Here is a 17,053-nt window from a genome sequence, read left to right on the forward strand (position 1 = left end):
CTATAGCAAGAAGATGCATTCTATTAAATTGGATCCAAGAAATTCCCCATCTGTAACGCAATGGTATAGAGAAATACTCTTCCCATGAAAAGACTCAGTGCCAAAATGAAAAGCAATAAGAGCAGCTTCATAAATGTATGGTAGCCAATAATTAATCACGTGCTCAATGATTTGAGTGACTTAGTTCATAGAGGAAGTGACACGTTGAACTGGAAAGCTCCAAAGGCCCTTCTACTCGTCACCTAATGAAAGATTTGCAGGTAGACAATTGTGCGTTAGGAATAGGGTGTTCATGTGCGTAGAATGTCTCTTTCTATGATTAATGTGTGTTTTATGACAAAAGGCATCTCTTTTTCTCTGTTTTGATTTGTATTAATTATTATTTAATTGATTTCTGTAATATTAATTTGTTTATCTTGTCAAACTCAGGCCTGCAGGAATGTTGATATTGCGTGAATAATAAAATTCCATCATAAAAAAATAAATAAATAAAACGATAAACACTAGTAGATTTAAATCTTTCCTGAATAATTATGCACCAATGTCTATGTCAAATCCATTGCTTGCATTAGTTACCGACTTCCACCATTGGGTTCAATTCAATTAAATTCTATGTATAGTGCCAAATCAAAACAAAACTTATTTCAGGGCACGTTCCAATCAGAGTATTTCTAGTCTAACCTGACATCACCAGACTAGTAACAAATGCATATTAGTCTGGGCCCTCTCAGTTTCCTCTCGATTCCAATGGTTCAGAGCAAAATGCTTCTGGATGCAATTAGATAGACCTACAACCAATCAGAGCCATGAAAAGTGACCTAAAACTAATCACAGCAACAGAACAGCAGTGCTACAGTAGCTAACTGGAAAATGATGGCAGTCAGGGAACAAACTTTCTCAAATTACAGCAAAATAGTACACTGAAATGTGCTTCTGTAAACATGTTATGCGATAAATAGGCAATACAGTATTAGAATATCGAGTCATATTTGATCAGTGCTGTCTAGTATGACAATTTGATGTGAGTTTAATCCGGAAAAACTGCGTTGAACGAACGTAGATACTAAAGACGGTGGCGCTGTCAGTCATCGTCTTAAACTCGCCCTACATGAGATACAGTTAACCATTGTGATTGGTCTGCAGAGGGCCAGGACAGCTGGAAATTTGTCTGTACAGGAGAGGGGCCAGACATACCTGCCAGAACAAATGTAACATGAGTTTGGCAGATCCGTCTGGTTTCCAGGCGAGGTCTAGACCACACTCTTATTTATTTATGATTTACAGAGACCCAGCAATTCCCCCATGAGCAAACAGCAAGTTATAACGGCAACACTGGAATCAGCTACTTGTAACTATGATAATAACAGAATAATTGTGGCCATTAATTTACTAGTATGATATGAATAGTAGCAATAATACCAGTAATGATAATGAAAATATGAATAATAGTAGTTGAAGTAGTAGTAGCAGGAGACATCAAGCAGGACCATGGCAGCAGGCACAACAGTTAAATTGAGAGAGTAGTACCCCCCAGGTCAGAGTGGAGACAGTGACCAATACAACAGCCATAGGTCATGACTTGTCTCATTAAACACACAGGGACATGTGAAAACATCATGCTTCCCACTCCAAAAAACACTGCCTGTAAAAGACAAGTGTCAGACATTACTCAAAGTACACTGTGAATGAACGTATCGACAGCAGAGGTGGAATGTGAAAATGTGACACAAATCTAAACATGATAGCGGATGTTATATCGAGTATCAGTACGGTATGTGTGAAAAACCATTACTCTCTTTCCCTTACTATTTCCCTCTTGCACTCATCTCTGTCTCACCTGAGCTAAAGGTCCTGGGAACAACACGCTTACTCCTGCGCTGAGTGACAGCTCATGGCCCCGAGGTAGCCAGGTCCGCCTCCAGGTGAGGTCTGACCATCTCAGGTTTCCATCTCATTCATCTCCTGCCTTCACCTCCTTTCTCTCATTTTCTTGTGATGCACCTTGAGGCTCACTCTGCTCCTTGACAGCACGGCACATACAAGCAAGTTTTGCAAGAGTTTCAAAAAGAGTGTGCGTGATGCAAAAACGTATGTGAAAAAACAAATATAGATAAACATACTGTACATACACATTCACACACAAAGAGGCAGGCGCACCTTTAGCGTAATAAAATTGTGTACAAGCAATAATGCACAAACTCACACAAACACACACAGTGACACACATGCTGTATTAAAATAAATCACACACACAAAGACAGAAATACAGCAACAGAAAAATAAAGGCAGGCACAAAGTTGAGAGGGCAAATGGTTGTGTGCGTCTTAATGAGTATCTGTGAATGAGCATGTCTTTGTGTGTGCGTGCGTGTGTGTGTGTGTGTGTGTGTGTGTGTGTGTGTGTGTGTGTGTGTGTGTGTGTGTGTGTGTGTGTGTGTGTGTGTGTGTGTGTGTGTGTGTGTGTGTGTGTGTGTGTGTGTGTAAAGAGCCTAGGGTAGTGGGGTTTCTATTACAGTGAAGCTTCCTTTCCCAGGTGAAAAAGCCAAGCAGAGAGACGCAGTGTAAAATCTCACAGCCTTGGGGGGCAACAGCACAAGTCATACCCCCCTCCTGCTCCACTACGCCCCCACCTGTCAATAAATGAATTTACATTCACTCTGATAATTGAATCAAAATCACAGTAACGCAGTAATGCAGTGCATGTAGACACCATCCTTAACCAGGTTGTCTTAAAAAGCGAGTTACCATAGCTCATTTAAGAGTGCTGGCTGAGTTGTGAGTCTCATACACGTAGCTGCCACACTTAAGTGGTTTTTGAACAACAAATTATGAAAATATGGGCTATAAGTGGAAATCTGGCTACTTTGAAGCATGCAGATATGTTTTACAAAGCCTCAACATGTATTTTATTGGGTCAGGTATTTTTTTTAGGTAGACTCTCTCTCAATAGATTAAAGGTTCCCAACTTCAAAGATATTCCCCTAGACAAGTTGTCACATTTCTCCTGAACTAACTTTTACATTAACCTGTTTCAATAAAAAAAAAAAACATCAACCTTGAACAGTAATAATTTATTGTAGATTTGCAATGCCTAAAGCTGCATTCAGACACACTCAGGCAGATCAGGCAAGTTGGTGCAAGGTTGTCCAGTAGCAGTAGTGTCACGTAATGGCCCGTTTGTGTGACGTCCTGTTGTGTTCTTTAACCCACTAATGTAGCACAAGTAGACTTTATATTTCACAATTATTGTTTTCTGTCAGATCGTTGTTATAAGAGGAGAGAGTGAGATATAAAAGAGATGGACAATGCTGGAGCTTGTTGCAGCAAACAATCAGCTGTTCAAAAGCATTCGATGCCCCAATAAAAAATGAATGGGAGGTTTTCACGCGGACCGTCTGATCTGGTCTGAATGCCCCGTAAAATGCATTCCGCAACCTTCACTGAGTGGTCCGGCTGCCAGGCCGTTTAAAGTCAAACCAAAAAGAGGGTTTGCCATTACGAGGCCAGCCAGTACATGCTGGGTATTTACATCAGTTTATGCCTATGTATATCTGGAAAACTACAGAAGTGGTTGTTTTCCTGTTTGTCTGTGTGAGAGAAAAAGAGAGAGATTAGGTGGAATCATACTGAGGCGACGTGTTGGGTGTATACATGCAGAGAGTGTGGAGGATGGTTGATGTAGGGTAGGCTGGGGAGAGGGTGTGTGTCACTTTCGTTCAGCCAATCATGAGTCTTGGCACTCTGGTAAAAGTACGAAGATTGGAGGCCGGAGGGACGCATAGAATGAGCTATGAGAAAATAAAACAAAAGGAGACAAGGATAATGTTCTCAGCCATTTAAATGAAAGCGCCAAAAAAGTGAGGTCTGAAAAATGTGTAAATTGAAACGGCTGTACTTCAAGCCATTCATTTCCTGCGGTATCTGGGTAAATATTATGAACTCTACTCCAGAATACTGAGCACTCAATCCATCATGACTCACACAAGCCAAGCTTGAGCTCACTCACTTTTACTCCACTACAAACATAATTAGTTGTAGAATAATAGTCTATACAATTGTGTGTGTGTGTGTGTGTGTGTGTGTGTGTGTGTGTGTGTGTGTGTGTGTGTGTGTGTGTGTGTGTGTGTGTGTGTGCGTGTTGATGATGCCGTTTTAGGAGAAGAAACATATTGCCTCAATCCAGGAGTGCTAAAACATGAAGGCAGTGAGCCAAGACTGTTAACACATATACATATACAAAATATTGTGTATGCATATTCTTATGGAAACTTCACAATTCTCCATCACCAACCTGACAATTTTTTTTTTTAATTCAGCCTCTTTTTTCAGATTTTCTTGTATAATCTTCACTGTTGCCTACAGAAGAGTCAAGACTGTAAAATTGAAAAAATATATATATGTAATCTTCTAATCTACTTTATTTGCTGAATCTAAAAAAATGCAAAAAAAACTGCCACAGCAAATTAGATTCTTAGAGATCACAATTTTGCACTGAGCATCGTGCAGTGCTGATGCATTGCCACTGACTCAGCGTGTTTGCGTATGAAACATGTCGGTCTGTTTGGAACATTGTGTTACAACCCCTTGCAGTGCCTTTATTTTGTTTATTCACACAAGGCTCAGCTTATCTTTCTGTTCTCTATTTCTCTGCCTGTCTGAGTCAGTCGGTGGTGATTTTGATCTATTTAATGGCAGTGATCTTGCTGTGTTCAAAAATCTCAGCTATGGTGAGCAAAGTGTTATCATAACTGATAGAAATGATGACCAGACCTACGAAGGTTAGACAAAAGTCCTGAAAAGTTTTTTCCTTTAAGATAGATGTGTTAAAACGAAGTGTTGTGTGTCACATGCAAGCTGATTCACAGAAAAGAAGAAACCACCATTTAGTCCTTCAAAGACCAAAATGCAAAATGTCCAAATACATAGTCTACACACACCTGCCCAAAGAAACCTTCAACTGACAAAAGGTTTGATAGCATGCAATAACAGGAAGACGCATGTTGTATCCAAGTCATTAACTGTCACTAAATAAGCGTCAACCCTCATAAATAAAAGAAAAGTTGAGAACTCTCTCTGCAGGCCAGCGCAAATGATAGATGAGGAGAGGTAACTGGATGGATTTCTCTCCTCATTCCAACACCTCCAACACTACCTGCCAGCTGGCCAGACAGGAGCAGAGACTTCTGGGATAGATTTATGTGGAGTGGTGGGTCTAAATTGGCCCCACATCAGGATGGCCTTTCACTAAACTATTAATAATGATGGTTCCTGTTTGAGTGTGTGTGTGTGTGTGTGTGTGTGTGTGTGTGTGTGTGTGTGTGTGTGTGTGTGTGTGTGTGTGTGTGTGTGTGTGTGTGTGTGTGTGTGTGTGTGTGTGTGTGTGCAGTATTCTGGCAGCCTTTACATGTCTGGCTTGCCCTCTTTAATCTGTTCTCCGTCAGAAATACCACACAAGCAAACGCAGACACACACACAAAGAAGCACATTACCAGAAGCACTTGCAAAGACCAACACGCTTGCATGCATGGCACACACGCACGCACGCACGCACGCACGCACGCACGCACGCACGCACGCACGCACGCACGCACGCACGCACGCACGCACGCACGCACGCACGCACACACACACACACACACACACACACACACACACACACACACACACACACACACACACACACACACACACACACACACACACACACACACACACACACACACACACACACACACACACACACACACACACACACACACACACACACACACAAACACACACCACTCTGGATGAACTGACCACAACACACAAAGAGGCTCAGGAGATAGAGTGTGATGACTAAAACTGCTTCTCATTCATCACTCTCTTTTCAACCCTCTCTCACTCTTGCCTCTTTACTCACCCATCATAAATACCAGTGGTGCGAGAAAATCTATTGCCCCAATGTCCTCACACAAGCAGATTGAAATAGAGTCATTTCAATGCCTGTCTAAACAATCATTTTCATGTCTGAGGCGAAATGGTTGATACTCTGCTGAAATGCACTCAATATGCCCTGCAAGCCAGTGGCTTCTGAGCTGAAGTGCCAGTATTGAAAATGTACACAAATAGGGGTCCATCTGGCAGGCGCTGGATGGTTTGAAGCACACTGACAATGTGCTTCCACTAGCAACAGATTTTGAAACCACAGCCTACCCAGACAAGTGCAAAACTGTCCTGCCTACCCGGATTTGAGAACATTTATAAATCACATAGGCTTAAAGGCCCAATGCCCAATTTCTTATCATATTATGTGAGCTAAATTTACATGAGTTCATACTATAAGACATTTTGTGTATTTCCTGAGGACAGACAACTATTTAAAGGTATAGTTTAGCTCTTTTGAAGTGGGGTTGTATGAAGTATTTATCCATAGTCTGTATATTACAGTAGAAGATGGTGAACATGCCTCCAGTTTAAAGACGCAGACAGGTGTACCAATGGAAGCTGCTGTGGACGGGGGCAGAAGTGGCTACAAAACATAATTTAGTCACCTTCAAAAAAGACCCACCTAAAAAAATCAATATAAATTTAAGTGTTAAATTTACTTAAGAAAAAACTACATCTACGTCTTCAGTATATGCCGAGTCAAGTGATTCTTCACCTCCTCACTTTCTGTCCCCATTTTCACAATTTTCACACCCTCTCTTACTTACTTTATTTCTTCTGTACTCATCACCCTCTTCACATTGGCCACCCATGTAATGCGTTTTTTTTATTTTTTAGAGAACACCCCAGCCATTCACAGTGGCAGCCTGAGAACTGTCACTGAGACTGTTAGAAAACCATTAACAACGGCTCACGCTCCTCCAGTGTAATCACAGCCTGTTTGCTTTGGAAATGATTTGTGAAACAACAGTCGGTTGCAACAGGTCAACAAGGTCCAAGACCTGATTAAAAAAGGCTCAAATGTTTAACATGTGAGATTCAGACTGTGTTTATGCAAATCGATCTGGAACCAACCACTAGTACACATGCAAATATGAGGGAGAAAAAACAGACATGGAGAGGGGGGAGGGGGGGCTTGTATTTGAACAACAGCCAACATGCCCATCAGCAGTGAAAGTGCTGATTTACATGACTCACATGTTAAGATTTATGCCCTTTAAAACAACTGCACTGAAGGAGAGCTCTGATTCAGGTCAGATTAAGGTCCAGCAGAAAAGGGCAATTGTGCTGTTGGATGATGACTAAAGCTGGCTGCAAAACCAGATTCCACCCACGGTGACAATGCAAATACTGTGCCACGTATTGTATTCAGACAAAGGCAACTTTGACTTATGGTGCATCTACAGTACGCGGACCAAAATGCAATGTGATACAGATTTTGTGCAAACACATACAAATGTATACACACACAACACACATACCGTGAACTGTCAAAGAACATCAGAGCGGTCCTGAAGAATGCAAGAGTGGACGGATCATTACAGATACACAGACCCACACACACACACACACACACACACACACACACACACACACACACACACACACAGTAACTCTAGTGGTTTTCCAGTGGAGTAGAAATATCATTATACAGTTAACTGTACATTACAAATGGGCTGCCAACTGTCTCTGGAGAACCACATGACCACCGTTGGCCCCTACAATTGGCTGGCTGGCAGAACGGCAAGAGTATCAGGTTAGCGATTGATTGGGTGACGTGTGGTGGAACAGATGGAACAGAGAGGAAGTGTATTCCCAGTAAACCACACCAAACTTTTGGGTTTTTCCAGGCAGGTGAGGTGGACACACATTCTAACAAGACAATTCCTGAGTCTACACCTCTCTCCGTCTCCCTCTCTTATTGGCTCAGGCTCTTCCTGGCTCTCCCTCCAGCCCTCACAGGCTATTTGGCTCTGCATAGATCTTCATTATGTTTAATTACCTACTCATGTTTCACTGGAATGAATCCACATGTGAGTGAGTTGGGGGGTGTGGGGTGGGGGTCTTTTCCTTTCCTCATTCTAAAGCCATTTTTATCTGCCTAAGAGGTGCAATAAATCAATAAAAGACAAAAAGCAGAATTGACATACTTTTCCATGGCAAGATTTATATTGGAAGTAAAGTAAAAAATCTCACTGTAAGTTAGACAAGATTCTTGTTGTTACTGGCCGACCATAGGAAACATGGCAGGTAATGTTGAAAATGGGCTTTCAATGAATAAGAAATGTGTTCAGTAGAAAGCAAAAAATCTCATTACCCTCACAAGGCTAGGCAAACCTAACCTCAATATATATGAGAAATGACAAAAATCCATGTAGCTGTAGCCAACAAAAGCTGTTTCAAATATTCTGTTGTTAAAACGATCTACAACCGTTTAACTTGACACCTGACAATGCTTTTGATTACTTATTTTTTGTTCCCCCGTTTCTCGTTTTCTTGATGACTAGTTCAGCAGGTGAAAGTGTCTATTTCAGTCAAACTACAACCTTTTGTTTGTGTTGGATTCCATGTGTTGTCAACATTTTCATAGTATAGTGACATTGACATATGGGCAGATTAGGAATTGCAAGTATTTTAAAGGACAGCATTGGTATTACTAATTTCACCTGGATTTTATGTCCCTGTGTTTCTAAAGGTTTTTGTGCTTGCTATAAATTCAGATTTGCGTGGAAACCAGAGAAATCTAACAAATGGATGTTTCATTTGTTCTGGCAGATAGGTCTGGCCCCTCTCCCATATGGAGTTTTCAAGCGGCTTGACATTGTACAGACCAATCACAAACGTTTATCTAATTTTCTCAGTTTCTCTCCCCATTCAATTTTGCAATTAGTCTGCAATTAGTCTGCAATTGCAATTAGTCTGGGGATACAAGGCTAAAGTCAGATACTAATGAACTAATGATCTAGTCCTTTAAATTCTCCCTCACAAAGCCCTCTGAGAAAAAGTCTAGATGGATTATTGTCTAGAGGACGTTGTCAACAGACCTGTATGCTGTCAGCTGACTATTTGTGCCGCTCCCTTAACCTCCCCATGAAAAAAACAGGAGGCAAACCAAGGCTGTGTCTATGTTTGAACTTGAATGACTTTAGGAATGCTACAAATTGCAGCACATCAAAAAGTGTGTATTTTTTGGTCAAATGATCGGTCTCTGTGAAAATGACGATAGGAGATGAGACTTTTAGTATGAATGATTGGAATTACGTTTGACAAAAAAAGATCAGTGTTCAGCAAATTCATTCATAGTTGAAAACACATTGGCATCATGTATAACACATGACCACTAGGACCAAGGACTTATGGGATAAGCATGCTGAAATTACAAATGGTTACCAGCACCTGGTAAAATAATTGTGAGGCAATAGATGTAATGACACCAGCAAATGAATTCCAACAGATTATATCAAGGCAATTTAAGAGGAAGTAAAAGCCTATTTGTACTTTAACAAGAAAAGTTGTTTTTGTTTCCTACTGTGAACATAAAGTTGTTTTTTTTCAGTGAAGAGATTGTAATCACAAAAAATCCTGAGAACACTCTTGTCTAACAATGAAGTTTTGCATGTATAGTACATCACACAAGCCAAATGGCTAGACAATACTTGCCCTGTGTGCCATTGTATCATATTCTAGGACACGCCTGGTTGAGAAACACTGTGGGAGGCAGAAGAATTGCTCAAGAAGATGGCAGGATAGTGATTTTATTTGCCAGTAGCAATCTGAGCCGGGCTTCTGAAAATAGCCTCATCTCATCCTTCCTTGGCGAACTATATAGTATACATTTCAATATTTACTTGAAGTCAAAAAGCTTTAAAAGAAAATCCATCTGCATAGCTCCCCTCTCTGGGTTCACTAAACAACACTATTTTTCCTCTGAGGGGGAAATAAATTGTTCAACATTTCTCCACTATTACACCAAATGGGGAATAAATAAATAAAAGCAACCGGGTAAACAAACTCTTTGAGGAATATTCTTTCTGCTGGTACCTCTCCAGTTACCTGTCTGGTAGGTCAGCCTAGTCACTCTCTAAGAATAAGTAACTGAATTTATTTTAGAAAAGCCTCTGAGGGATTAAGTATACAGTGTTCTTTCTTGAAAGTTGATTTTTGGACCCCTGCCATTTTCCCCTTCAGAAGCACAATCACCTACAAACAGTGTGCTATGTTGTAATTTATTTTATTGAAGTACCATTTTTCCTGTGTCTGTAATTTACCTGTTGGCTATTATAGAACTACTGTATGTGAATCGTTTTTTTACTACCACTCCTGTACCACTATTTTTGAGTGTGCTGCCCACTCTTCTTCTTCTTTGCTACACAGACATGGGAAGGCAGTTGATGTGGACACCAGATACTGTAACAATACGCGTCCACGCTGTCGGTGCACTAACAGCCTCGCGAGCAAACAAGTGTTTTGTGTCATGCTGCAATATGGAGGAGATGATTTTGCAGTTATCAAAACTCTAAACTACTTGGTAAAAACAGAGAAATTAATGATGGGTTGTGAGAATAATCACACAAGAAAATCTGTTGTATTGTTACTCAGCATCATCTACAACCCCCTTGCCAAACTCACGATGATTTGTTTGAAAATGACAAGACCAGGGAAGATTATTTGCAAGATTACCTGAAGTTTCTCCAACCAGCAAGATGATATGTACTAGATGAGGAGTTTCAAGCATCCTTTGAGGACCCCATGGAGGCCTTATGCCTTCAACTCGGAGTTAGTAGGAGTACAGGACCCCATGGACAGTATGTCATATGCTTAATACATGTCAATATTTATAGTTACTGTTAAACTAATGGATAAGTTTACCAAGAGGGCCACCTTTTGAAAAATCATCAAAGATCATGCATTTAACAAAACTACCAGTTTTGAAGTAAACTAATTACAGAAGGGGTGGAAATGTCATCAGTTAATCTTCAGAGCCTTCCTAAAGTGTGCAGTTCCTCTTACAGGTGCATTTAGCTACTGGGAATTTACAAATCCACTTCCACTGGGTTTATTATCTGTGTCCCCTACTTAAAAGGTGCACCACACCCTTAAGATTCTAACTCTCGGTTAAACCCATGTTCAGGAAGCACTACTTTGGTTGTCTAAATCCATGTGTAATCTGTGTCAAGGAAATTGGTCCCATGTGTGTTAATGCTACTGAGAGAACTATTAGTATCAGTATTAATGGCTTGCTGAAACACACAGCTAAACAAACAACTGCCACAGCTAGCTTACCCTGTCTTTGCCCAGAGGGTCTACACACTCTAGAGATGTTACTCTGCCCTGCATGCAGTAGCAGCTGTGCTAACAGGGCCAACCAGACTGGTGCTAATGGTTATTATATTAGGGCACCAGCAGTATCACCAAAATACCAGAGTAGTGAACTGTGGTTTTGTAAAGATGTAATATATTTTTTTTTAGACATAAAAGAGAAAATTTTCCCATTGCATGCATGTTAATGAGTTCCCAGGAGGAAACTCCCACGATGACTTTCCATGCTTCACTGAAACTGCCTTAAACAATGTGTTAGAGTATCAGTACAAGCTTGGTTGCTCCTCATCACAAAGAACATTTTTCAGGGGAAAAGAAAAAAAAAAACCTAGAATGAAGCAAACATGTTGTGCAGAAGTTACAGTACAAAGTGAAAATGAGTGCAAATAAAATAAAATACAAACAATACAGATTATCATTAAGGTGCAAAAACCAAATGTACACAATGCCAGGAATGTAAATGGACTAACAGTAAAGCTTGAAAGAGATCATTGTAGGGCTGGGCGATATGACAATATACTGTATATGCTAAAAACAATATAGAAATGTCTGTTGTATATAGTTTTCAAATCATTTCTATCACAATGACAAAAAACAGCAGCCAAACTGAATTACAGCAATGTTTTAGTCATTTGGATGACGCTCGGACATAAAGTTCAACGCATTTGAACATTTCTGGGGAGTCAGCTGGGTTCTTAATATTGTTTTGATAAAATGTTGCTTGGACACCTAGGAGGAAACTACAATGAATGCAACGTACAATATCACATTATCCTACGAGGCCAGATAATCAGGTTTTTGTCATGGCCTCTTAGCTGTCCAGCACATGCTTTTTTCCACCCAGCTTCACATAAAAAAAAGGGACAAAATTGTAATCCAGAGGAAACGTGCAAAAACAGAGGAATATTCCATAACTTAACTGTTCCTAAGTTTACACGAATCCCCCCTAAGCTCCCACTTCCTTCCTCTCCCTGACACAAGGTTGCTATGGTCTCAGACTGGATTCCCTGTGGGATGAACATGAGATATGTCCATGAGATATGCTGCTCATACGCTCTCTGCATATGTGTCAGTGGAGAGGAGAGAAGAGAGAGAGAGAGAGAGAGAGAGAGAGAGAGAGAGAGAGAGAGAGAGAGAGAGAGAGAGAGAGAGAGAGAGAGAGAGAGAGAGAGAGAGAGAGAGAGAGAGAGAGAGAGAGAGAGAGAGAGAGAGAGAGAGAGAGAGAGAGAGAGAGAGAGAGAGAGATTCCCAGAGGTGGCGGACTAACCCAAACATTCGGCTGTCAATCACTTTAAGCCACCAACCACGGTCACGACCTAGGAACAGGAAGAGGCCTTGTTGTCCCTGAACGGATCTTACTGTGCTACTCTGAAGGGAGCCATGTATGAAGAGATATATGTATCTGTGTGTTTAACTTAATATTCAGTGTCGTAGTGGGAGTTCAGTATAAGTGGTGGACTTTTTGCATCTATGACAAACCTTAAATCGCATTGCAAGCCCGATGTAACATACCTCTTTCTACAGAATGTATTTAATATTCTCCCACTTAACATTATATTATTGGTGAATACTACAATTATTGATATAGCATCTGAATCAACCTAGCCTGTCATCTTTAAGAAATGCAAGATCACAGAGCAGTTAATATTCCTGGTAATCTTTCATCTACTGTTGAGAAAGGATGCATCCGATATGTGGGATCAGTATCAGCCCAGATACTGACATTATCAAGCAGATTGGGTATCAGCCATGACATAAGTGACCCATATTGTATAGTTTATTGCTCTCATTATAAAATGCAGTGTTTCCATATGTTCCATTCATTAATTTTGGTTCCAAACTCAGTTTTGTAGTGCCACAGGAATCCCTGGCTCAATGTTACCGTACATAAAAAAAAGATTTTGATTATTTCCACACAGTGACACATTTGTGAAAGAGAGAGTACTTTAGTCGAATGGAGAGTCAGTAAGGGCAGAAACCTTGAGTTTAGGTATTGGCATGGGTATCTGGAGAAAATAAAAAGTTGGATATGTGCATCAATGTCCACATAAAAGGATTCAAGAGTACATTTACATGGTAACACATGGTAACAAAAGCTTTGAGTATGGTTTCCAAAGGAACAACTACACTGCCTGGCTTACATGTGTTACTTCAGATATAGCTGGTCCACCGTTGAATAGTGTTTTGTCTCTTTCATGTCATCGACGAAATTTAAATCCATTCTCTAATTTATTATAGTATGCAAGGTCCATCAAAACAAGGGGAACACAATGAGCTGTTATAAATAAAGGGTTGGCTTGATTTATGTTGGCGAATGCTGCAAAAGTAGGTTGCCAAAACCCTAAAAAGCAAAAACATCCCCCTCTCTCACTCTTATCCATGTTGACACTGGCATACGTGGTAACTGGAAGGCGACACTCATCTTTGCTTAACTTTTGTCTCACTGTCTCCTGTCATTTATCTATTTCTTTGTTTCTTCTCCTATTTTTGCTTTGCTGTTTGGAAAAAGGGTCAACAAGTAGAAATACTGCAATGATGCAAAAACAAAGTTAATGAAAATATGATGTCCTTTTTTTTCCTGAGTACGAGAGTGGGAACACCTGGCACCTGTGAAAATATTTACCCAGACAGGAATCACTGCTAAGGGGACATTTGTCTTGACATACCCCATCCTCTGGTTCCCTCTCCCTGCTCTCTCACCCCACACCCAATAAGACTTAATACTGATTAAAGCAAACACACAGTCTTAAGGCATTACCCACTCTGTGGCAGAGCTACTGGAGACTTAGAATTTGAGTGATGTAATAGTAGTTTTTAAAGAGACCTGGAGGAAAGAAAGGCTAGAGGAAAGGAGGGAAAACACATAGCATGCATTGGAGATGTTTTAGAGAAAGCAACTGCATCCTGCACAAGGAAATTTCACCAGTTACTTAACAGATAATCAATTACTACCATTTATCTTTTACCCTTATAAACTCTGTTGTTGAGGTGTAATGCCCCATTACTTCCCTCAGGAATACCTGTATTGTTACGATGTGTGTTGTGTGCTTACGTAAGTATTGTGGCTTTCATAAATACGATCAACTTTCCTTAGTTAAAATGTTTTATTTTTTTTACACACTCTCCTGCTTCCTCAGAAAAGGCTAATGAAATCTGTAATAAAGACAAATCTCCTCCTCCCTGTCAGAATTTGTGTGTCAGTGGCTCTAAGTGAGCGCCCGCTCCTTGGAGTGTCCTGGTGTGTGATGAAGTATGTGAAAGGCTGACAGAGTGTGAGAAAAGAAACAGACAGAGACAAAAACACATGTACTGTGTATTTGTCTCCAAGCCAGTGAATGAAATATATGGGCTGAAGTGTGTGTGTGTGTGTGTGTGTGTGTGTATAAGTGTGTGTGTGTGTGTATAAGTGTGTGTGTCCTGGCACGTGTGAGGTGGTGTGTGGGCGTCGAGAGGGAAAGCTCATAAAACCCATGATCACACTGATGAGGTCACGGGGAGTGAAACCGGAGAAAGCCTTTCATTTCCTGTCCCATTCCATCCCTCTCTCCTACCTCCATTCATCCATCTCTCCTCCAGCGTTCTGCCTAAACTTTACTCCTGTTTTTCACCCGTCAAAGTCTTTCTCAGCCTCCGCCTATCTGGAATTGTTCAGTGTGTCACCAAACACTAGAAAATAAGACTTGTTTTTGTTTTTAAAGTGATTGATATTCTTGGTTTTCACATTAAAACTCCTCTCTTTTGTTATCTTATTTTACCACTAATGTACTCACAATAGTATAATTGTACTGGTTCTAATAGATACGATGTTATAGTCTTGGATTGTCTTTCTTTAAAATACAGAAGCAAGTAAACAAACCGCAACTGCAACTAGAATGAAAGAATCACAATACTCCGAAAACCGAAGGTGACATCTTCAAATATTGTTTTGTATGAAGAACAGCCCAATGCCTGAAGATATTCAGCTTACAATTATATAAGACAGAGAAAAGCAGGACATCTTTACAAATCATACGTTTTAATCAAGTAATGTTTGGCAAATGATTCTGTTAATTCATCCATTAATAGTTGCAGCTCTCAAATCTATTCTTCCTTTTTTGAAATAAATAGAACACAAACGCCATTGATGACTCTCTAAAATTGCCCTTAGGTGCGAATGGTTGTCTGTCTCTGTTCGTCTCTATGTGTCCTGCGATAGACTGGCGTCCTGTCCAGGGTGGACCCCGCCTCACGCCCGATGTCAGCTGGGATCGGCTCCACCCGCCGCGACCCCGACAGGGACAAGAAGTTGAAGATGAATGAATTAATGAATATAATTTCAAAAATGAATTGAGTTGAATTACTTTAGCAAGGCAGTCACATAAAGAAGAAACCATTTTGAAAGATATAAATGCATTTTTTAGGGTGTTATGCATTGCCACACTCTGGATATGTGTAAGAAGAATACAGATACAGTTGGTTGCTTACTTCTGCAAGGTCGCAATTCATGGAAGCTGCAGGGAGAAAAGTTTGCTAAACTGTGGGTTTCAGAAAAGTAAAATGCCGATTTGATTCCGTCACCAGCTGTTGTGAGTCAACGCGTGAGCACAATCTTTGGTAACACTGTCAGTATAAATGTGTGCAGGCCACAGAGAATAGTTTTTCTCACAAAAACACTTACATCTGTAGCCAAAGGGAGACGGTATTGATGTCAGTGGTCACACTGCTAACCTGCAGTCATTTTCTGTTGGAAACCAGCACAAATGAATGCAATCACACTGCGGCAATCATAGCCATGGAACAACACAAAGGAAAGTCCACAGGAAAGTGTTCACAACACAAGCGCCTTAGGAGTAGAGACGGTGACTCCATCCCTTTACTTTTAGATAGCAGGTGTTTGTAAAATTCAGCATGCCTATTTATCCTATCCCTAACTGATGGTGCAGCTGTAGCGTTATCTCTAGTATAGACATACAGTACTTTCAACATCAGACTGTAAATGCACTGCCTAAAGAAAAACACTTTGAAATACGATATAGTATCTAATAGTAATCATCAAATGCCATCCCTGAATGCCACTAACTTTTCTGTTTTACATCTGTTCCTGTATTGATGTAATGAAGATAAATCTTTTTAATGTTTTATTTCCCCCAGGGCTTTTCCTTTTACGGCAATAGCAGGAAAAAACTTTTTACATCAGACAGCAAAATAACCAATATGGTGGTTTGCCTGTCCGGCACTGACTTTTATTATTTGTTGTAATAAGGACTGCAGCTGTGCTTCAGACTACTCATGTTTTTCGACAGGTGGTGTGAGAAATGAGAGATCAACAGAGACAGCTATATTCTCTGCTCGGTGTTCGCTTAGCAGGATGCACTTACTAGTGAGAACCATTCTCTCTGCTGCTGTGTGACAAAAGTTAGGCTGATTTTGTATCCACCCGTATCTCCACAGCTGTGTCTTGAACAAAAGATGAGGAAAGAGAGCCCTGCATGGCCACTATGGTTGTGGTTTGTTTTTCTCTGTTAACTTTACTTTTAATAGCCTTGGACTTATGAAACAATAAATAGCTTACCATCAATTTTCTTCACATTTCACCAAAACGTCAAGACACACCTGAGCTCACTCCACAACACAACAGCTGTGGACCAGTGCAGCCGAGGATAACAGGGAACTACACAACTACTCCCGCAGTCATTCTTCTTCTTAACACAGGCTCATTACTGGTCAGTGTTTGACAAAAACTCCAAGGGGCAGCAGTAGCTGGCTGCCAGATTGCCTGTCCCATCTGTGTGCTCACGTTTAGCAGAGGGAGGAAAATTAAAGGCAGG

This window comes from Echiichthys vipera (genome assembly GCF_963691815.1).
Source record: "Echiichthys vipera genome assembly, chromosome: 11".
In the NCBI taxonomy this organism is placed as follows: domain Eukaryota; kingdom Metazoa; phylum Chordata; class Actinopteri; order Perciformes; family Trachinidae; genus Echiichthys; species Echiichthys vipera.